The following is a 19,528-nucleotide window of genomic DNA, read 5'->3' on the forward strand; positions in this document are numbered from 1 at the left end:
GTTAATCTTGTTTACTATTAATTACTGCTATGTTTTAAAAAGGGATGTTATCTTAATATCATAATATTTATAATATTTGTTGGATTCTATTGTTGAGATTATATTTTGCTACTTGGTTTTGAGTTTTTCATGCTTACCTTTTAAGAATACCAAGTGATGAGAATTGCCTTCGAGCTTGTAACTCTTCTTGAATTGCATGATTTGGCCACCATGTGATTTGAACCCTATACTTTGATTAGGCAATCTTTTTACATTGGATGGTGTGCATTTACCTTAATGCATTGTATTTCACGACCATATTCATCCATATGGTTATAGCTTAAATGCCTTCATGCTTCTTTAATGCTTGTTTTACCTTACAAGTTTACTTAAAGTATTTCAAGCACACTAGGATGAGTGATGTACATGCTTCTTTAGTGACATAGCTTTTATGCTAATGTGTGTTTTAAACCGCGCGTAATTTAGAATTCACACACTTATTTGTCATTAATGTCACACTAATTCACTCACTCAATTCTAGTGATTAGTACCTCATTCCAACAATGTATGCTTCCTTGTTTTTGTTCTCTCATCTTATGGTGTTATATTTTTTATTTTCATGAATGATGCACCGCAAGCAAAAATGGAAGCGGAAGATAAAGAACACACAGCAATCGGTTGATCAACCAGCTGAAGGTGGAAATCCGGAGAGTCGCCGTACCCCCTTGCTCATTTTTGAATGCACCGAGGATGGTGCAAACTTTTAAGTATAGGGAGGTCGTCCGATTGGTTGGCAATTTTGGGTGACAAGTTTCTAATCTCGACACTTTTGCATTTCATTTTTCTAGGTCATTTAGGATTTTTGTTTCATTTTCTTATTTTTACATATATATACAGAATAAGCTTAGTCAAAATAATGAGATTCTTCAAGATTTCTATCTATAGGGCACCAATTGATTTGAGTGAAAACTTTTCATTGAACTTGCATGAATCATATATATATTGTGGAACATGATTTTTGAGCTAAGAACACAAGCAGGTGAGACTTGAGCCTAATGGCGTGGTTACATTATATAACCACTTATTTTTCTTCTTGTGTGCATTATTCTTTCTATTATTGTAATGTTTGATTTGTTTGATTCTTTATGTCCATTATTTTGTGTATTTATGCATTTATATGATTGAGACCATCATTGCATTTAGCTCACTTACCCAAATAGCCTTATCTTTTATCATCCATTGTTAGCCAATTTGAGCCTACGATCAACCCACTTTGTCTTAATTTAGCACATTACAAGCCTTTAAGCGAAAACAATAAATATCCTTATTTGGATCTTTGATGAGCTTAGGCTAGTGTGTGTGTGTGTCATTCAAGTGTGGGAAACTTGGGACATTGGGTGAATAAAAGGTTAGTTTTGTATTTTGTTGTAAATATTGGGAATTGGGTACATGCTCATGTATCGATAAATGTATAGACCTTATGCATTGATGTTCTTGTATATAGAAAAAAAATGAATGAATGAATGAATGAGAAAGACAAAAGAAAAAGAAAAAAAAGAGAAAAAAAGGAAAGAAATAAAAAGGGGACAAAATGCCCCAAAGTGAAGCTCAATAAAATCAATGCATAAGTGTCGTGAAATGAAAAGAAAATGCATGAGTATGTGGAAAAAGTGAGAAAAATGGGTAGTTAGGTTAGCTTTGGAATTGTATAAGATGTCATAGGTTAAGTGGGAACGTTTAAGCTTGTCAAAGATTCAAATCTCAAGCTCACTTGGCCAAATATGCATCCTACCATAACCCTAGCCTATTACAACCAATGAAAAGACCTCATGATACTTGTATGCATGCATGAAATAAATGTTGATTGTTAGAAGAAAAACAAATATTGGAAAGCATGATTAGGGGAGAATTGAGAGAATCAACCCTAAAGACTTGAGCGAATAGAGTGCAAACAGATCCGGTGAGGGTTTGATGCTCAATTACATGTTTCTACCCATAATAATCTTTTCATGCAAGTTTGTAAAAATATTTAATAACTCAATTCAATTGTGGATTATACTTGCTAGTCCTTAGCCCTTGTGCATATATGCTTCTTGGGAATTGATTTATTTTGACCAAGCAATTACATTCATGTAAATAGTTGCATATAGTTTAGGTTGAATTTAGTTAGATTTCATTGAATAAATATTGATACCCTTTGTTTCCTTCTTGGTTTAAGCATGAGGACATGCTTGGTTTAAGTGTGGGGAGGTTGATAAACCCCATACTTAGGGTTTATCTTGTGCTCAATTTAGGTGATTTTATGACCTTCTACCTACATTTATTCAATGAAATAGCATGGTTTTATGATTGTCTCCTAATTTTTGCTTAAGTGTGAAAACATGATTTTTAGGCCCTTAATTGTTAAATCTAATTCACTTTTGATTCAGCTAGATGTCTTGATATATTTGTTAGTGATTTCAGGTTAAAAAGGGCTAGGAATGGATCAAAGGAATGGAGAGGAAAGCATGCAAAGTGGAGAAATCATGGAAAAGCAAGGATTTGGGATAAGATCAACGACGCGCACGCGCAGCAGACACGCACGCACAGATTGTGATGTCGTATGGCGACGCGTACGTGCACATGACGCGTACGCGTGGATGGAAAATTGTCAATCGATGCGCACGCGCACTGTACGTGTATGCGTTGATGTCCGCACGTGACCCACTTAAAGTGAATCCGCTGGGGGCAAATTTTGGGCTTCCCAGGCCCAAATCCAACTTTCTGATGCTATTTTACCCAAGGAATGAAGAGGAGTTAATATACTTTTACACACTATTTAGTTTAGTTTAATTTTTGGAGGGAAAGTTAGTTTTAGAGAGAGAAGCTCTCACTTCTCACTAGGATTAGGATTAGGATTAGGATTAGGTTAGATCTAGCTTAGAATTTCTTAGATCTAGGTTTAATTTATGCTTTGATTTACTTTTCCTTTTGCAATTCTTCTTCTTCTACCTTTCCTCTCTCTAGTCTAGCATTTAATTCTTGTAATTCTTTACTTTTATATTCATGCACTTTTGTTTCTTCTATTTTCATTTCAATGCAATTTATGATTCATGTTCTTTTATTGTTGAATTGCTTAGTTCATTTTACTTTCCTTTTATGCCTTCTAAGTGTTTAATGAAATGCTTAGTTGGATTTTAGAGTAGAATTTTAGTGTTCTTGGCTTCGGAAGGTAACTTAAAAACTCTTGAGTTGCTAATTAATGTCCAAGTGATTGACGATTGAGAGCCATTAATGCTAGATCTCACTAAATGATTTGGTGGAGAACTAGGACTTATGGTCTTGGATTGACATAGCTCACTTGACTTTCCTCTACTATTAGTTAGGGGTTAACTTAGTGGGGTTGGTCCTTGCCAATTCTCATTTTGTGGTTAGTGATAAGGATAGAGATCCTTGACCACCAACCTTTGCCAAGACCTTTTCAGTTGTTTGTTTATTTTCATTGCCATTTACTTTTCATGCTTCTTATCCAAAAACCCCAAAATAATTCATAGCCAATAACAAGAATACTTTATTTTAATTCCTAGGGAGAATGACCCGAGGTTCAATACTTCGGTTTATAAATTTAGGGGTTTGTTACTTGCGACAACCAAATTTTTGTGTGAAAGTATTGATGTTGGTTTAGAAACTATATTGCAACGAGCTTTCATTAGTGAAATTCTAAACCGTCAAAAGTCTGTTCATCAGGGATCACTGATCTTCTGCACACAATTTTGAGGTAATGGTCTGCATGTTCCTTGGTGCAGAAATTTTCATGCATCCAAGGTAGTTTTGGATTACTTTCTTTCTTGCCTCTTGAAGCAGTTTGTCTTCCTTTGGCGGCCATGAGATTTGTTTGTTTTAGCTCAGGGATCAGGGAAATCACACCAAATTTAGAGGGTTGCTTGTCCTCAAGCAAAAATAAAAAGAAGATGAATAGATGGAGAGAATGACGTTAGGATTTTTTTCTAGTAAAGAATTTCATAAAAACAGTCGCGTTGTAGATATAGTCTCTAAACCGACAGAAATCCCTTCGTACAAACGTTTTGGTTGTCACAAGTAACAAACCCCTTTGAAATTGATAACCGAGTATTCAAACCTCGGGTCATCTTCTCAAGGAATTGCAGGGAGGTATGTTCTTATTATTGGTTATGAGTTTGTAAATTGGGGGTTTTGGAGCTTGGACAATGAGCACAGATATATTTAAATGACAAATAAAATAAATAAATAACTGTAAAATAAAATTTTGGCAAGGTATGAGAAATTGGAAGTCCAGTCTAGTTATCCTTATCAATGATGATGAAAACTGAATCTTAATTCCACTTAGTTAACCTTTGCTATAACAAGGGAAGGTCAAGCGACTAATTAGTTAGATCTTTGAATCCTAGTTAATTCCTAAGAAAAGATTGGGATTATTGAAGATCAATTCAATTAGCAAGGATAAAAATTATCAATTATGCTATTGAGTTGGATAATTCCCGAGTTACTGATTTCTTAACCAAGACCAAAAGGGAAAATATCTAAATTAAATTAAAAGTATTCATATAAATAAAGCAAAGCAAAAGTAAGTCTGAAAATACCTCGAATTGCATTCACAAAAGAACTTAAATCTGACATACAAATTAAATTGGAGAAATAAATAAAAAGAACATTGAACCTGGGATTGAGAGTCACTCCTAAAACTAAGAGAAGTCCTAAATCCTAATCCTAAGAGAGAGGAGAGAACCTCTCTCTCTAAAAACTACATCTACTCCTAAAATTGTGAATGTGAGAGTCTCCTCTAAATGAATGGATTCTCCCACTTTATAGCCTCTAATTTGTGTTTTCTGGGCCGCAAACTGGGTCGAAAACAGCCCAGAAATCGCTGGAGAAGAATTCAAACACGCTGATTTCCGTCACTACGACACGGCCGCATGGGTCACGCGGTCGCGTCGCCTAGCGTCAAAAAAACTATGACATATTATATATCAAATCGAAGCCCCAGACGTTAGCTTTCCAATGCAATTGGAACCGCGTCGTTTGGACCTCTGTAGCTAAAGTTATAGCCGTTTGCGTGCGAAGAGGTCAGGCTGGACAGCTTAGCTATTTCTCCAACTCCTTGTATTCCTTCCACTTTTGCATGCTTCCTTTCCATCCTCTGAGTCATTTCTGCCTTGTAATCTCTAAAATCACTTAACACACATATCAAGGCATCTAATGGTAATAAGAGAGGACTAATATTAGCAATATAAAGGCCAAAGAAGCATGTTTTCAATCAAAGCACATAATTAGGAAGGCAAATGTAAAACCATGCAAATAGTATGAATAAGAGGGTAAAGAGTTGGTAAAATCCACTCAATTGAGCACAAGATAAACCATGAAATAGTGGTTTATCAAAGAAGGATTCGAATGATGTGTTAAAGAGGATGGACGAATGTATATTTAAAAGGGAGGGAATGGGTTCGAATTTTTAGAAAAAGATATGATTAAAATATATGATTGGTAAAAGATAAACATGATATGAAAAAGGTGAGATTCTTTTCAAAATTTAAAAGATAGGAAAAAGATATGAGGAATTTAAATCTAAATTTTTGTTTATGCATTTACGAAATAAAAGATAATATGAATGAGTTAAAAAAATTTAGAAAGAAATTGGAAAGATGAATGAGTTTTGAAAAAGAATTGAAAAGAATTAAAAAGAATTTATAAGATTATTGAGTTTTGGGAAAGGAAATTAAAAAATGAATGTTTGTAATATTTGGATGCAGAAAAATTTGAATTAAAACGTGATACCCATTCTGGCGTTTAACGCCCATCTGGTGGCCATTTTGGGTGTTTAACGCCCAGCCAGGTACCCTGGCTGGTGTTAAATGCCAGAAATCCTTTGTTACTAGGCTTTTTTCTGAACGCCCAGGATGCTGCTGTTTTTGGCATTTAAACGCCCAGAATGTTGCCCATTCTGGCATTTAACGCCCAAAATGATACCTTTTCTGGCGTTAAACGCTCAAAACACCCATTTACTGGCGTTTTGACGCTAGTGAGCTCTTTTTCCCTATGATTCCTCTGCTTTATGTCTTGAACCTCCATTTTCCTGACTTATTCACTGAAATGCATTAGCTAACATGAGTAACAAAATTAAATATACTTATATAATTGTTATAAACATCTAATTTTCGATAATGGCTGGGTTGCCTCCCAGCAAGCGCTTCTTTACTACCTTTAGCTGGACTTTACTGAGCTTTTAATTTAGTCTCAGTTTTGAGCATTCTTGCTCAACATTGCCTTCAAGATAATGTTTGATTCTCTATCCATTAACAATGAACCTTTTGTCAGAATCACTATCTTGAAGCTCTACATAACCATATGGTGACACACTTGTAATCACATATGGTCCCCTTGATGAGCGGATAATTTATACGCTTTTTGGCATTGTTTTTATTATGTTTTTAGTAGAATCTAGTTACTTTTAGAGATGTTTTCATTAGTTTTTATGTTAAATTCACATTTCTGGACTTTACTATGAGTTTGTGTGTTTTTCTGTGATTTCAGGTATTTTCTGGCTGAAATTGAGGGACTTGAGCAAAAATCAGATTCAGAGGTTGAAGAAGGACTGCTGATGCTGTTGTATTCTGATCTCCCTGCACTCAAAATGGCTTTTCTGGAGCTACAGAACTCAAAATGGCGCGCTTCTAATTGCATTGGAAAGTAGACATCCAGGGCTTTCCAGCAATATATAATAGTCCATACTTTGCCCAAGTTTAGAAGACGCAAACTGGCGTTCAACGCCAGCTCTCTGCCCAATTCTGGCGTCTAGCGCCAGAAACAAGTTGCAAAGTGGAGTTCAACACCCAAACTGGCACAAAAGCTGGCGTTCAACTCCAAGAATGACCTCTCCACGTGGAGACTTCAAGCTCAGCCCAAGCACACAGCAAGTGGGCCCCGGAAGTGGATTTATCCATCAATTACTTACTTCTATAAACCCTAGTAGCTAGTTTATTATAAATAGGACCTTTTACTATTGTATTAGACATCTTTTGAACCATCTTCGGATCATCTTTGATCATATTTTGATCTATTGATCATGTTTTGGGGGCTGGCCATTCGGCCATGCCTGGACCTTTCACTTATGTATTTTCAACGGTAGAGTTTCTACACTCCATAGATTAAGGTGTGGAGCTCTGCTGTTCCTCAAAGATTAATGCAAAGTACTACTGTTTTCAATTCAATTCATCTTATTTCGCTTCTAAGATATTCATTCGCACTTCAACCTAAATGTGATGAACGTGACAATCATCATCATTCCCTATGAACGCGTGCCTGACAACCACTTCCGTTCTACATTAGATTGAATGAGTATCTCTTAGATCTCTTAATCAGAATCTTCATGGTATAAGCTAGATTGATGGCGGCATTCATGAGAGTCCGGAAAGTCTAAACCTTGTCCGTGGTATTCCGAGTAGGACTCTGGGATTGAATGACTGTGATGAACTCCAAACTCGCGAGTGCTGGGCGTAGTGACAGACGCAAAAGGATAGTAAATTCTATTCTAGTATGATCGAGAACCTCCAAGATGATTAGCTATGCAGTGACAGCGCATCGGACCATTTTTATAGAGAGGAATAGGATGCAACCAACGACAAGGGTGATGCCTCCAGACGATTAGCCGTGCTGTGACAGAGCATTTGGACCATTTTCCCGAGAGGATTGAAAGTAGCCATTGGCACCGGTGACATCCTTACACAAAGCCAGCCATAGAAAGGAGTAAGACGGATTGGATGAAGACAGCAGGAAAGTAGAGGTTCAGAGGAATGAATGCATCTCCATATGCTTATCTGAAATTCTCACCAATGATTTACAAAAGTATTTCTATCCTTATTTTAGTATTAATTTCGAAAACTCCATAACTATTTTATATCCGCCTGACTGAGATTTACAAGGAGACCATAGCTTGCTTCATACCAACAATCTCTGTGGGATCGACCCTTACTCACGTAAGGTTTATTGATGACAAGTCATCTTAGCCTAGTTTTACTAGCCTTTTTCTTTGTTTTTATTTGGTTTTATGCACTTTCTTGCACTCTAAGAAAGTAATTTGGATCAAAAATGCATGACTTCTCTAAATCAAACAACCACCATGAAATTAATGCTAAATCATGAGGTTTAAGCCAAATTTAACTGATTTTCAATGATTTATAAGCCTTGTGAATTTGGTGATACTTTGATTGGTTGTTTTGGTTATTTGTAGGTGAAGAAAAGAAGAAAAGAAGAAAAGCGTGGCCTAAGAAGCGTGGTTCAAGGAAGAGGAAGTGTGGCCAGGAAAGGAGGAAGTGTGGTGCAACAAACCATGAAGCTCACTCCAAGAGCACCAAGCTCACTAAATGAGCGCTACACTCACTCCCAAGGGACCAAGGCACAAAGCTCAGCTCACTTTGTGAGCTGAGCACAACATGAGGCCAAGAAACAAGGAAAGAAGAACCAAGCTCAGCTCACAAAGTGAGCATTATTGAGAGCACTAAGGAAATAATTCAAGGAAAATGATTTGCAAATGCATGCTCCAAGACTTGAACCCATGACCAAAGGGGAGGGGGAGGCGCCACTCACAAGGAAAAATAAGCCAAAATTGGCCAAATGCACTCCCCAAGATTCGAACCCCACACCTTGAGGAAGCAAGGAAGCAAGGCAACCAAAGAAATGGGCAGCGCATGCTTTCCGTAGGTTTCGAACCAAGGAGCTCTCATTGTGAGCACCAAAGCTCAGCTCACTTGGAGAGCTGAGCGCTACTTCTTGGTGCATGAGGCACAAAGTTGACATGGTCCAAGAGCACACAAGCGCGCAACAAATTGGCACCAAGGCACCAATGCTCAGCTCACAAAGTGAGCTGAGCTCTCCCCTGATGCATCCAACAGCACGCAACCAAAGCCTCCCCACACCAAGTCTCCAAGCTCAGCTCACTTTGTGAGTTGAGCATCCCCCTGGAAGCATATTACCCATGGGCTGAAAATTCAACCAAAAGTCCAATTTAATTCAAATCTTCACCAAATCAAAAGCCCATCCAAATTCCAATATCCAAGAATAGAAAGTGTATAAATAGGAGTTAGTTTGATGTAATTAGGGAGCTGAATTTTATTTTTGGAATTTTTCTTTGAACTTCCATTTTCATTTTTGAGCTTTTGTTTTTGAGTTTAGATTTCAGAGAACTTGGAAGGAGAATTGATCTCTCTTCTTCTTGGTTCTTGCTTGAGCACTCTTTTATTTTCTTGCTTTGGATCTTGGGTGGAAAATTGAAGAACTTCTGTTTCAATCTCACCTTGAGATCTTGTTTTAATTTTCTGCATAATTAAATTCCAATTTCCATTTACTGCTTCTTCTTCTAAAATTTCTGCAATTCACTTTTCTTCATTTCTCTTGCAATTGTTCTTGTTGGATCAAGGAAGGATTTGAGATCTAAAATTGTTATCTAGTCTCTTCCACTCCTGAGATCTTCAACCTCTTTTACTTTGCTGCAAATTAAGCACTGCTTTCCTGCTTTTAAATTCTTCAAGTCATTTACTTTTCTGTTAAGATCCACTTCACTGCACTTAGATTTTCTCTTTTATGTTTAATGCAATTTAGTTGTTCTTGTTCAGATTCTGCAATCCCAATTCCCAATTCCTTTTATGATTCAAGCAATTTACATTTCTTGCACTTTAAGCTTCAGCCATTTACATTTCTTGCAATCTAAGTTTCTGCAATTTATATTACTTGCACTTTAAGAATCTGCTTCTTTACTTTCCTGCTCTTTAATTTACTGCACTTTACCCCTCTCCCTTTATATTTCAAGCAATTTAATTTCTGCAAAGCACAAATCACTCAACCAAACTTGATTCGCTTGACTAAATCAACCACTAAACTAAAATTGCTCAATCCTTCAATCCCTGTGGGATCGACCTCACTCTTGTGAGTTATTATTACTTGATGCGACCCGGTACACTTGCCGGTGAGTTTGGGTGTTGGAATTTGTTTCCACAAAAATCCCATCATTTATTACTTGGACGACCTAGTGCACTTGCTAGATAGTTATACGAAGTTGTGAAGATATGTTTAGACCATGGTTCTGTGCATCCGTTTTTTGGTGCCATCGCCAGGGAATCAATTTCGAACAATAATTCACAACCTGAGTAACAATTTTGCATACCAAGTTTTTGGCACCGTTGCCGGGGATTGTTCGAGTTTGGACAACTGACGGTTCATCTTGTTGCTCAGATTAGGTAACTTTCTTTTTGTTTTCTTTTCAAAAAAAAAATTTTTCAACAATCTTTCAAAAATTTCTCCTTTGTTTTCGAAAAAATTTTAAAATAAAAATGTTTTCAAAAATATATTTTTCTTCAAAATTTTTAAGAATGAATTCTAGTGTTTCATGAAGCATGTTGAAGCCTGACTAGCTATAAAGCCATGTCTAAATTCTTTTGGACTGAGGCTTCCAAACCATCAGCATAGAGGCAAGTTACTTTGATAAGTAATGAGCAGTATATTCTCTGATGTTATATGCTAAAGCTTGGCTGGCTATTAAGCCATGCCTAACCCTCGGATTGGAGCTTTAAACTAAGAATGGTAGATTCCTGGAATTCATATTAAAAATTTTGGAATCCTTATTTTTGTTTTTCAAATAATTTTCGAAAAAATACAAAAAAATTAGAAAATTATAAAAATCAAAAATATTTTTTGTGTTTCTTGTTTGAGTCTTGAGTCATGCTATAAGTTTGGTGCCAATTGCATGTTCATCTTGCATTTTTCGAAAAAATTCATGCATTCATAGTGTTCTTCATGATCTTCAAGTTGTTCTTGGTAAGTCTTTTTGTTTGATCTTTGCATTTGTATGTTTTGTGTCTTTTCTTGTTTTTCATATGCATTCCTGAATTCTTTATGTCTAAGCATTAAAGAATTCTAAGTTTGGTGTCTTGCATGTTTTCTTTGCATTAAAAATTTTTCAAAAATGTGTTCTTGATGTTCATCATGATCTTCATAGTGTTCTTGGTGTTCATCTTGACATTCATAGCATTCTTGCATGCATTCATTATTTTGATCCATAACTTTCATGCATTGCATCATTTTTCTTGTTTTTCTCTCTCATCATAAAAATTCAAAAATAAAAAAAAAATATCTTTCCCTTTTTCTCTCTTAAAATTTCGAAAATTAGATTTGACTTTTTCAAAAATTTTAAAAATCTAGTTGTTTTTATGAGTCAAATCAAATTTTCAATTTTAAAAAAATCTTATCTTTTTCAAAATCTTTTTCAAAAAATCAAATCTTTTTTCAATTTTTTTTTTAGTTATTTTCGAAAATTTCAAAAATATTTTTCAAAAATCTTTCTCTTAATTTTACATCATATTTTCGAAAATAACATCATCAATTAATGTTTTGATTCAAAAATTTCAAGTTTGTTACTTACTTGTTAAGAAAGATTCAAACTTTAAGTTCTAGAATCATATCTTGTGATTTCTTGTGAATCAAGTCATTAATTGAGATTTTAAAAATCAAATCTTTTTCAAAAACTAATTTCTATCATATCTTTTCAAAAATATCTTCTTATCTTACCTTTTTCAAAAAAGTGATTGCAAAATATCTTTTCTAACTTCCTAACTTCTTATCTTTTCAAATTTTGTTTCAACTAACTAACTAACTTTTTGTTTGTTTCTTACCTTTTTCAAAACTACCTAACTAACTCTCTCTCTCTAATTTTCGAAAAAAAAATCTTCCCTCTTTTTCAAAATTTCTTTTTAATTAGACTAATTATTTTATTTTTTATTTGAATTTTCGAAAAACTACAAACCTTTTTCAAAAACTATTTTCGAAAATCACTAACTCTTTTTCAAAAATTATTTTCGAAAATTCTCTCCTCCTCTCATCCCCTTCTATTTATTTATTCATCTACTAACACTTCTCTTCATCTCACATCTCTGCTCCTATCATCACCTTTGTGTTTGGATTCTTCATTCTTCTTCACCCCTATTCATTTTCTTCTTCTACTAACAATAAGGAACCTCTTTACTGTGACATAGAGGATTCCTCATCTTTTCTTTTTCTCTTCTCTTTCTTATGAGCAGGGACAAAGAAAAAAGCATTCTTGTTGAAGCTGATCCAGAACCTGAAAGGACTCTGAAGAGAAAACTAAGAGAAGCTAAATTACAACAATTCAGAGACAACCTTATTGAAAATTTCGAACAAGTAAACGAGATGGCAGCCGAACCCAACAACAATAATGCAAGGAGAATGCTTGGTGACTTTACTGCACCTAATTCCAATTTACATGGAAGAAGCATCTCCATTCCTACCATTGGAGCAAACAATTTTGAGCTGAAACCTCAGCTAGTTTCTCTGATGCAGCAGAACTGCAAGTTTCATGGACTTCCATCTGAATATCCTTTTCAGTTCTTAACTGAATTCTTGCAGATCTGTGATACTGTTAAGACTAATGGAGTAGATCCTGAAGTCTACAGGCTCATGCTTTTCCCTTTTACTGTAAGAGACAGAGCTAGAATATGGTTGGACTCTCAACCCAAAGATAGCCTGAACTCTTGGGATAAGCTGGTCACGACTTTCTTAGCCAAGTTCTTTCCTCCTCAAAAGCTGAGCAAGCTTAGAGCTGATGTTCAAACCTTCAGACAGAAAGAAGGTGAATCCCTCTATGAAGCTTGGGAAAGATACAAGCAGCTGACCAAAAAGTGTCCTTCTGACATGCTTTCAGAATGGACCATCCTGGATATATTCTATGATGGTTTATCTGAGCTATCAAAGATGTCATTGGATACTTCTGCAGGTGGATCCATTCACCTAAAGAAAACGCCTGCAGAAGCTCAAGAACTCATTGACATGGTTGCTAATAACCAATTTATGTACACTTTTGAGAGGAATCCTGTGAGTAATGGGACGCCTATGAAGAAGGGAGTTCTTGAAATTGATACTCTGAATGCCATATTGGCTCAGAATAAAATATTGACTCAGCAAGTCAATATGATTTCTCAGAGTCTGAATGGAATGCAAGCTGCATCCAACAGTACTCAAGAGGCATCTTCTGAGGAAGAAGCTTATGATCCTGAGAACCCTGCAATAGCAGAGTTAAAATACATGGGTGAACCATATGGAAACACCTACATCCATCATGGAGAAATCACCCAAATCTCTCATGGAAGGATCAAAAGCCTCAACAAGGCTTTAATAATGGTGGAAGAAACAAGTTTAGCAATAGCAAGCCTTTTCTATCATCCACTTAACAACAGACAGAGAATTCTGAGCAGAATCCATCTAGCTTGGCAAATTTAGTCTCTGATCTATCTAAGGCCACTGTGAGTTTCATGAATGAAACAAGGTCTTCCATTAGAAATTTGGAAGCACAAGTGGGCCAGCTGAGTAAAAGGATCACTGAAATCCCTCCTAGTACTCTCCCAAGCAATACAGAAGAGAATCCAAAAGGAGAGTGCAAGGTCATTGAATTAATTACCATGGCCAAACCCACAAGAGAGGAGAAGGGCGTGAATCCCAAGGAAGAAGACCTCCTGGGACGTCCAGTGATCAATAAGGAGCTTCCCTCTGAGGAACCAAAGGACTCTGAGGCTCATCTAGAGACCATAGAGATTCCGTTTAACCTCCTTATGCCATTCATGAGCTCTGATGAGTATTCCTCTTCTGAAGAGAATGAGGATGTTACTGAAGAGCAAGCTGCCAAGTTCCTTGGTGTAATCATGAAGCTAAATGCCAAATTATTTGGTATTGAAACTTGGGAAGATGAACCTCCCTTGTTCACCAATGAACTAAGTGATCTGGATCAACTGACATTGCCTCAGAAGAGACAGGATCCTGGAAAGTTCATAATACCTTGTACCATAGGCACCATGATCTTTAAGGCTCTGTGTGACCTTGGTTCAGGAATAAACCTCATGCCCCTCTCTGTAATAGAGAAACTGGGAATCTATGGGGTGCAAGCTGCTAAAATCTCATTAGAGATGGCAGACAATTCAAGAAAACAGGCTTATGGATAAGTAGAGGACGTGTTAGTAAAGGTTGAAGGCCTTTACATCCCTACTGATTTCATAGTCCTGGATACCGGAAAGGAAGAGGATGAATCCATCATCCTAGGAAGACCTTTCCTAGCCACAGCAAGAGCTGTGATCGATGTGGATAGAGGAGAATTGATCCTTAAATTAAATAAGGACAACCTTGTGTTTACAACTCAAGGATCTCTCTCTGCATCCATGGAGAGGAAGCAGAAAAAGCTTCTCTCAAAGCAGAGTCAACCAAAGCCCCCCCAGTCAAACTCTAAGTTTGGTGTTGGGAGGCCACAACAAAACTCTAAGTTTGGTGTCAAACCCCCATATCCAAACTCTAAGTTTGGTGTTGGGAGGTCTCAACAAAGCTCTGCACATCTGTAAGGCTCCATGAGAGCCCACTGTCAAGCTATTGACATTAAAGAAGCGCTTGTTGGGAGGCAACCCAATGTTTATTTATCTAATTTTATTTTTGTTTTTCATGTCTTCTTAGGTTCATGATCATGTGGAGTCACAAAATAAACGAAAAATTTAGAATCAGAATCAAAAACAGCAGAAGAAAAATCACACCCTGGAGGAAGCACCTGCCTGGCGTTCAACGCCAGAACAGAGCATGGTTCTGGCGCTGAACGCCCAAAATGGGTAGTATCTCGGCGCTGAACGCCCAAAATGGGCATCATCTGGGCGCTGAACGCCAGAATTGCACCCTGGAGAAGAGCTGGCGCTGAACGCCCAGAACAAGCATGGTTCTGGCGTTCAACGCCAGAAATGGGCAACAAATGGGAGTTGAACGCCCAAAATGGGCACCAACCTGGCGCTGAACGCCCAGAGTTGTGTGCAAGGGCATTTTACATGCCTAATTTGGTGCAAGGTTGTAAATCCTTGAACACCTCAGGATCTGTGGACCCCACAGGATCATCTCAGGATCTGTGGACCCCACAGGATCATCTCAGGATCTGTGGACCCCACAGGATCCCCACCTACCTCCACTCACTCTCTTCTCTCTTCTCAATCATCCTCTATTCCCAATAAACACTCTTCCCCAAAACCCTTCACCTATCACCTCCATCCCTCTTCCCTATTAACCCTTCACCACTCACATCCACCCACTCTTTCCCATAAACCTACCCAATAAACTCCACCTACCTTCAAAATTCAAAATCAATTTCCCACCCAAACCCACCCTATATGGCCAAAACTTACCCCCCTCCCTTCCCTATATATAGTCCTTCATTCTTCTTCATTATCACACAACACAACCCTCTCTTTCCCTTCTTGGCCGAAACACACCTCCCCCCTCTTCTCCATATTTTCTTCTTCTTCTTCATCTAATTCTTTCTTTTCTTGCTCGAGGGCGAGCAATATTCTATGTTTGGTGTGGTAAAAGCATAAGCTTTTTGTTTTTCCATTACCATTGATGGCACCTAAGACCGGAGAATCCTCTAGAAAAGGAAAAGGGAAGACAAAAGCTTCCACCTCCGAGTCATGGGAGATGGAAAGGTTCATCTCCAAAGCCCATCAAGACCACTTCTATGATGTTGTGACCAAGAAGAAGGTGATCCCCGAGGTCCCTTTCAAGCTCAAAAGGAATGAGTATCCGGAGATCCAACATGAAATTCAAAGAAGAGGTTGGGAAGTTCTAACAAATCCCATCCAACAAGTCGGCATCCTAATGGTTCAAGAGTTCTATGCCAATGCATGGATCACCAAGAACCATGATCAAAGTAAGAACCCGGATCCAAAGAACTACGTTACAATGGTTCGGGGGAAATACTTAGATTTTAGTCCGGAGAATGTGAGGTTGGCGTTTAACTTGCCTATGATGCAAGTAGATGAACGCCCCTACACTAGAAGGGTCAACTTTAATCAAAGGTTGGACCAAGTCCTTATGGACATATGTGTGGAAGGAGCTCAATGGAAGATTGACTCCAAAGGCAAGCTAGTTCAACTAAGAAGATTGGACCTCAAGCCTGTGGCTAGAGGATGGTTGGAGTTCATCCAACGCTCCATCATCCCCACTAGCAACCGATCTGAAGTTACTGTGGATCGGGCCATCATGATCCATAGCATCATAATTGGAGAAGAAGTAGAAGTTCATGAAGTCATCTCCCTTGAACTCTACAAAATAGCCAAAAAGCCCTCTCCTGGGGCAAGGCTAGCTTTTCCTCATCTTATTTGCCATCTATGTTACTCAGCTGGAGCTTTCATAGAAGGAGACATTCATATTGAAGAAGAGAAGCCCATCACTAAGAAAAAGATGGAGCAAGCAAGAGAGCCCATTTATGGAGCTCAAGAGGCGTATGAAGCTCATCACCATGAGATCCCGGAGATACCTCAAATGCATTTTCCTCCACAAAATTATTGGGAGCAAATCAACACCTCCCTAGGAGAATTAAGTTCCAACATGGAACAATTAAGGGTGGAACATCAAGAGCACTCCATCATCCTTCATGAAATTAGATAAGATCAAAAAGCAATGAGGGAGGAGCAACAAAGACAAGGAAGAGACATAGAAGAGCTCAAGGACATCATTGGTTCCTCAAGAAGGAAACGCCACCATCACTAAGGTGGATTCATTCCTTGTTCTTATTTCTTCTGTTTTTTCGTTTTCTATGTTATGTGCTTATCTATGTTTGTGTCTTCATTACATGATCATTAGTAGTTAGTAACTATGTCTTAAAGTTATGAATGTCCTATGAATCCATCACCTCTCTTAAATGAAAAATATTTTAATTCAAAAGAACAAGAAGTACATGAGTTTTGAATTTATCCTTGAACTTAGCTTAATTATATTGATGTGGTGACAATGCTTCTTGTTTTCTGAATGAATGCTTGAACAGTGTATATGTCTTTTGAAGTTGTTGTTTAAGAATGTTAAATATGTTGGCTCTTGAAAGAATGATGACTAGGAGACATGTTATTTGATAATCTGAAAAATCATAAAAATGATTCTTGAAGCAAGAAAAAGCAGCAAAGAACAAAGCTTGCGGAAAAAAAAAAAAATAAAATAGGCGAAAAAAATAGAAAGGAAAAAAAAAAGCAAGCAGAAAAAGCCAAAAGCTCTTAAAACCAAGAGGCAAGAGCAAAAAGCCAATAACCCTTAAAACCAAAAGGCAAGGGCAAATAAAAAGGATCCCAAGGCTTTGAGCATCAGTGGATAGGAGGGCCTAAAGGAATAAAATCCTGGTCTAAGCGGCTAAACCGAGCTGTCCCTAACCATGTGCTTGTGGCGTGTAGGTGTCAAGTGAAAACTGGAGACTGAGCGGTTAAAGTCAAGGTCCAAAGCAAAAAAAGAGTGTGCTTAAGAACCCTGGACACCTCTAATTGGGGACTTTAGCAAAGCTGAATCACAATCTGAAAAGGTTCACCCAATTATGTGTCTGTGGCATTTATGTATCCGGTGGTAATACTGGAAAACAAATTGCTTAGGGCCACGGCCAAGACTCATAAAATAGCTGTGTTCAAGAATCATCATACTGAACTAGGAGAGTCAATAACACTATCTAAACTCTGAGTTCCTATAGAAGCCAATCATTCTGAACTTCAATGGATAAAGTGAGATGCCAAAACTATTCAAGAGGCAAAAAGCTACAAGTCTCGCTCATCTGATTGGAGCTATGTTTCATTGATAGTTTGGAATTTATAGTATATTCTCTTCTTTTTATCCTATTTGATTTTCAGTTGCTTGGGGACAAGCAACAATTTAAGTTTGGTTTTGTGATGAGCGGATAATTTATACGCTTTTTGGCATTGTTTTCTATTCAATTCATCTTATTTCGCTTCTAAGATATTCATTCGCACTTCAACCTGAATGTGATGAACGTGACAATCATCATCACTCCCTATGAATGCGTGCCTAACAACCACTTCCGTTCTACATTAGATTGAATGAGTATCTCTTAGATCTCTTAATCAGAATCTTCGTGGTATAAGCTAGATTGATGGCGGCATTCATGAGAGTCCGGAAAGTCTAAACCTTGTCTGTGGTATTCCGAGTAGGACTCTGGGATTAAATGACTGTGACGAACTCCAAACTCGCGAGTGCTGGGCGTAGTGACAGACGCAAAAGGATAGTAAATTCTATTCCAGTATGATCGAGAACCTCCAAGATGATTAGCCATGCAGTGACATCGCATCGGACCATTTTCACAGAGAGGAATAGGATGCTACCAACGACAAGTGTGATGCCTCCAGACGATTAGCCGTGCTGTGACAGAGCATTTGGACCATTTTCCCGAGAGGATTGAAAGAGCCATTGGCACCGGTGACATCCTTACACAAAGCCAGCCATAGAAAGGAGTAAGACGGATTGGATGAAGACAGCAGGAAAGCAGAGGTTCAGAGGAATGAATGCATCTCCATACGCTTATCTGAAATTCTCACCAATGATTTACATAAGTATTTCTATCTTTATTTTAGTATTAATTTCGAAAACTCCATAACTATTTTATATCCGCCTGACTGAGATTTACAAGGTGACCATAGCTTGCTTCATACCAACAATCTCCGTGGGATCGGCCCTTACTCACGTAAGGTTTATTACTTGGACGACCCAGTGCACTTGCTGGTTAGTTATGCGAAGTTGTGAAGATATGTTTAGACCATGGTTCTGTGCATCCGTTTTTTGGTGCCATCGCCAGGGAATCAATTTCGAACAATAATTCACAACCTGAGTAACAATTTCACATACCACCCCTCCACCAGGATTTTAATTTCCCAAGGAACAATCTGAGCCTAGAGTTAAACAGCAGGACCTTCTGTCCTGGCTCAAAGACTCTAGATGACAGCCTTTTGTGATGCCAACTTTTTGTTTTCTCTTCGTAAATTTTAGCATTTTCGAAAGCATTGAGTCTGAACTCCTCTAGCTCATTCAACTGGAGTAATCTTTTCTCTCCAGCTACCTTAGCATCAAGGTTTAGGAACTTGGTTGCCCAGTAGGCCTTGTGTTCCAGTTCTACTGGCAGATGACAGGCTTTTCCATACACTAGCTGGTATGGAGTGGTCCCTATAGGAGTCTTGAATGATGTTCTGTATGCCCATAGAGCATCATCCAGACTTCTTGCCCAATCCTTTCTACGGGTACTTGCTGTCCGTTCTAGGATCCGTTTTAGTTCTCCATTTCAGACTTTAGCCTGTCCATTTGTCTGTGGATGATATGGAGTTGCCACTTTATGGTTAATTCCATATCGGACCAGAGCAGCGTCAAGCTGTTTATTGCAGAAATGAGTGCCTCCATCACTGATCAGTATCCTAGTGACACCAAACCTGCTGAAGATATGCTTCTGAAAGAACTTCATCACAGTCTTAGTATCATTAGTGGGTGTTGCAATTGCCTCTACCCATTTAGATACATAGTCTACTGCTACTAGAATATAAGTGTTTTAGTATGATGGTGGGAAAGGTCCCATGAAGTCAATACCCCATACGTCAAATAACTCAATCTCTAAGATCCCTTGCTGAGGCATGGCATAACCATGAGGTAGATTACCAGCTCTCTGGTAACTGTCACAGTTACGTACAAAATCTCAGGA

At 37.8% G+C, this 19,528-nt stretch overlaps 1 non-coding gene across 1 annotated transcript; it reads right to left on the reverse strand.

The window, feature by feature from the left end:
• Window positions 1–12,588: 12,588 nt before the first annotated feature.
• On the reverse strand, window positions 12,589–12,696 carry LOC112787683 (small nucleolar RNA R71). The gene has a single exon (XR_003195082.1). It is a non-coding gene; the product is annotated as a small nucleolar RNA R71 (small nucleolar RNA).
• Between the last annotated feature and the right edge of the window lie 6,832 nt (window positions 12,697–19,528).

Source organism: Arachis hypogaea, chromosome 20 (assembly GCF_003086295.3).
Source record: "Arachis hypogaea cultivar Tifrunner chromosome 20, arahy.Tifrunner.gnm2.J5K5, whole genome shotgun sequence".
Classification (NCBI taxonomy): Eukaryota; Viridiplantae; Streptophyta; class Magnoliopsida; order Fabales; family Fabaceae; genus Arachis; species Arachis hypogaea.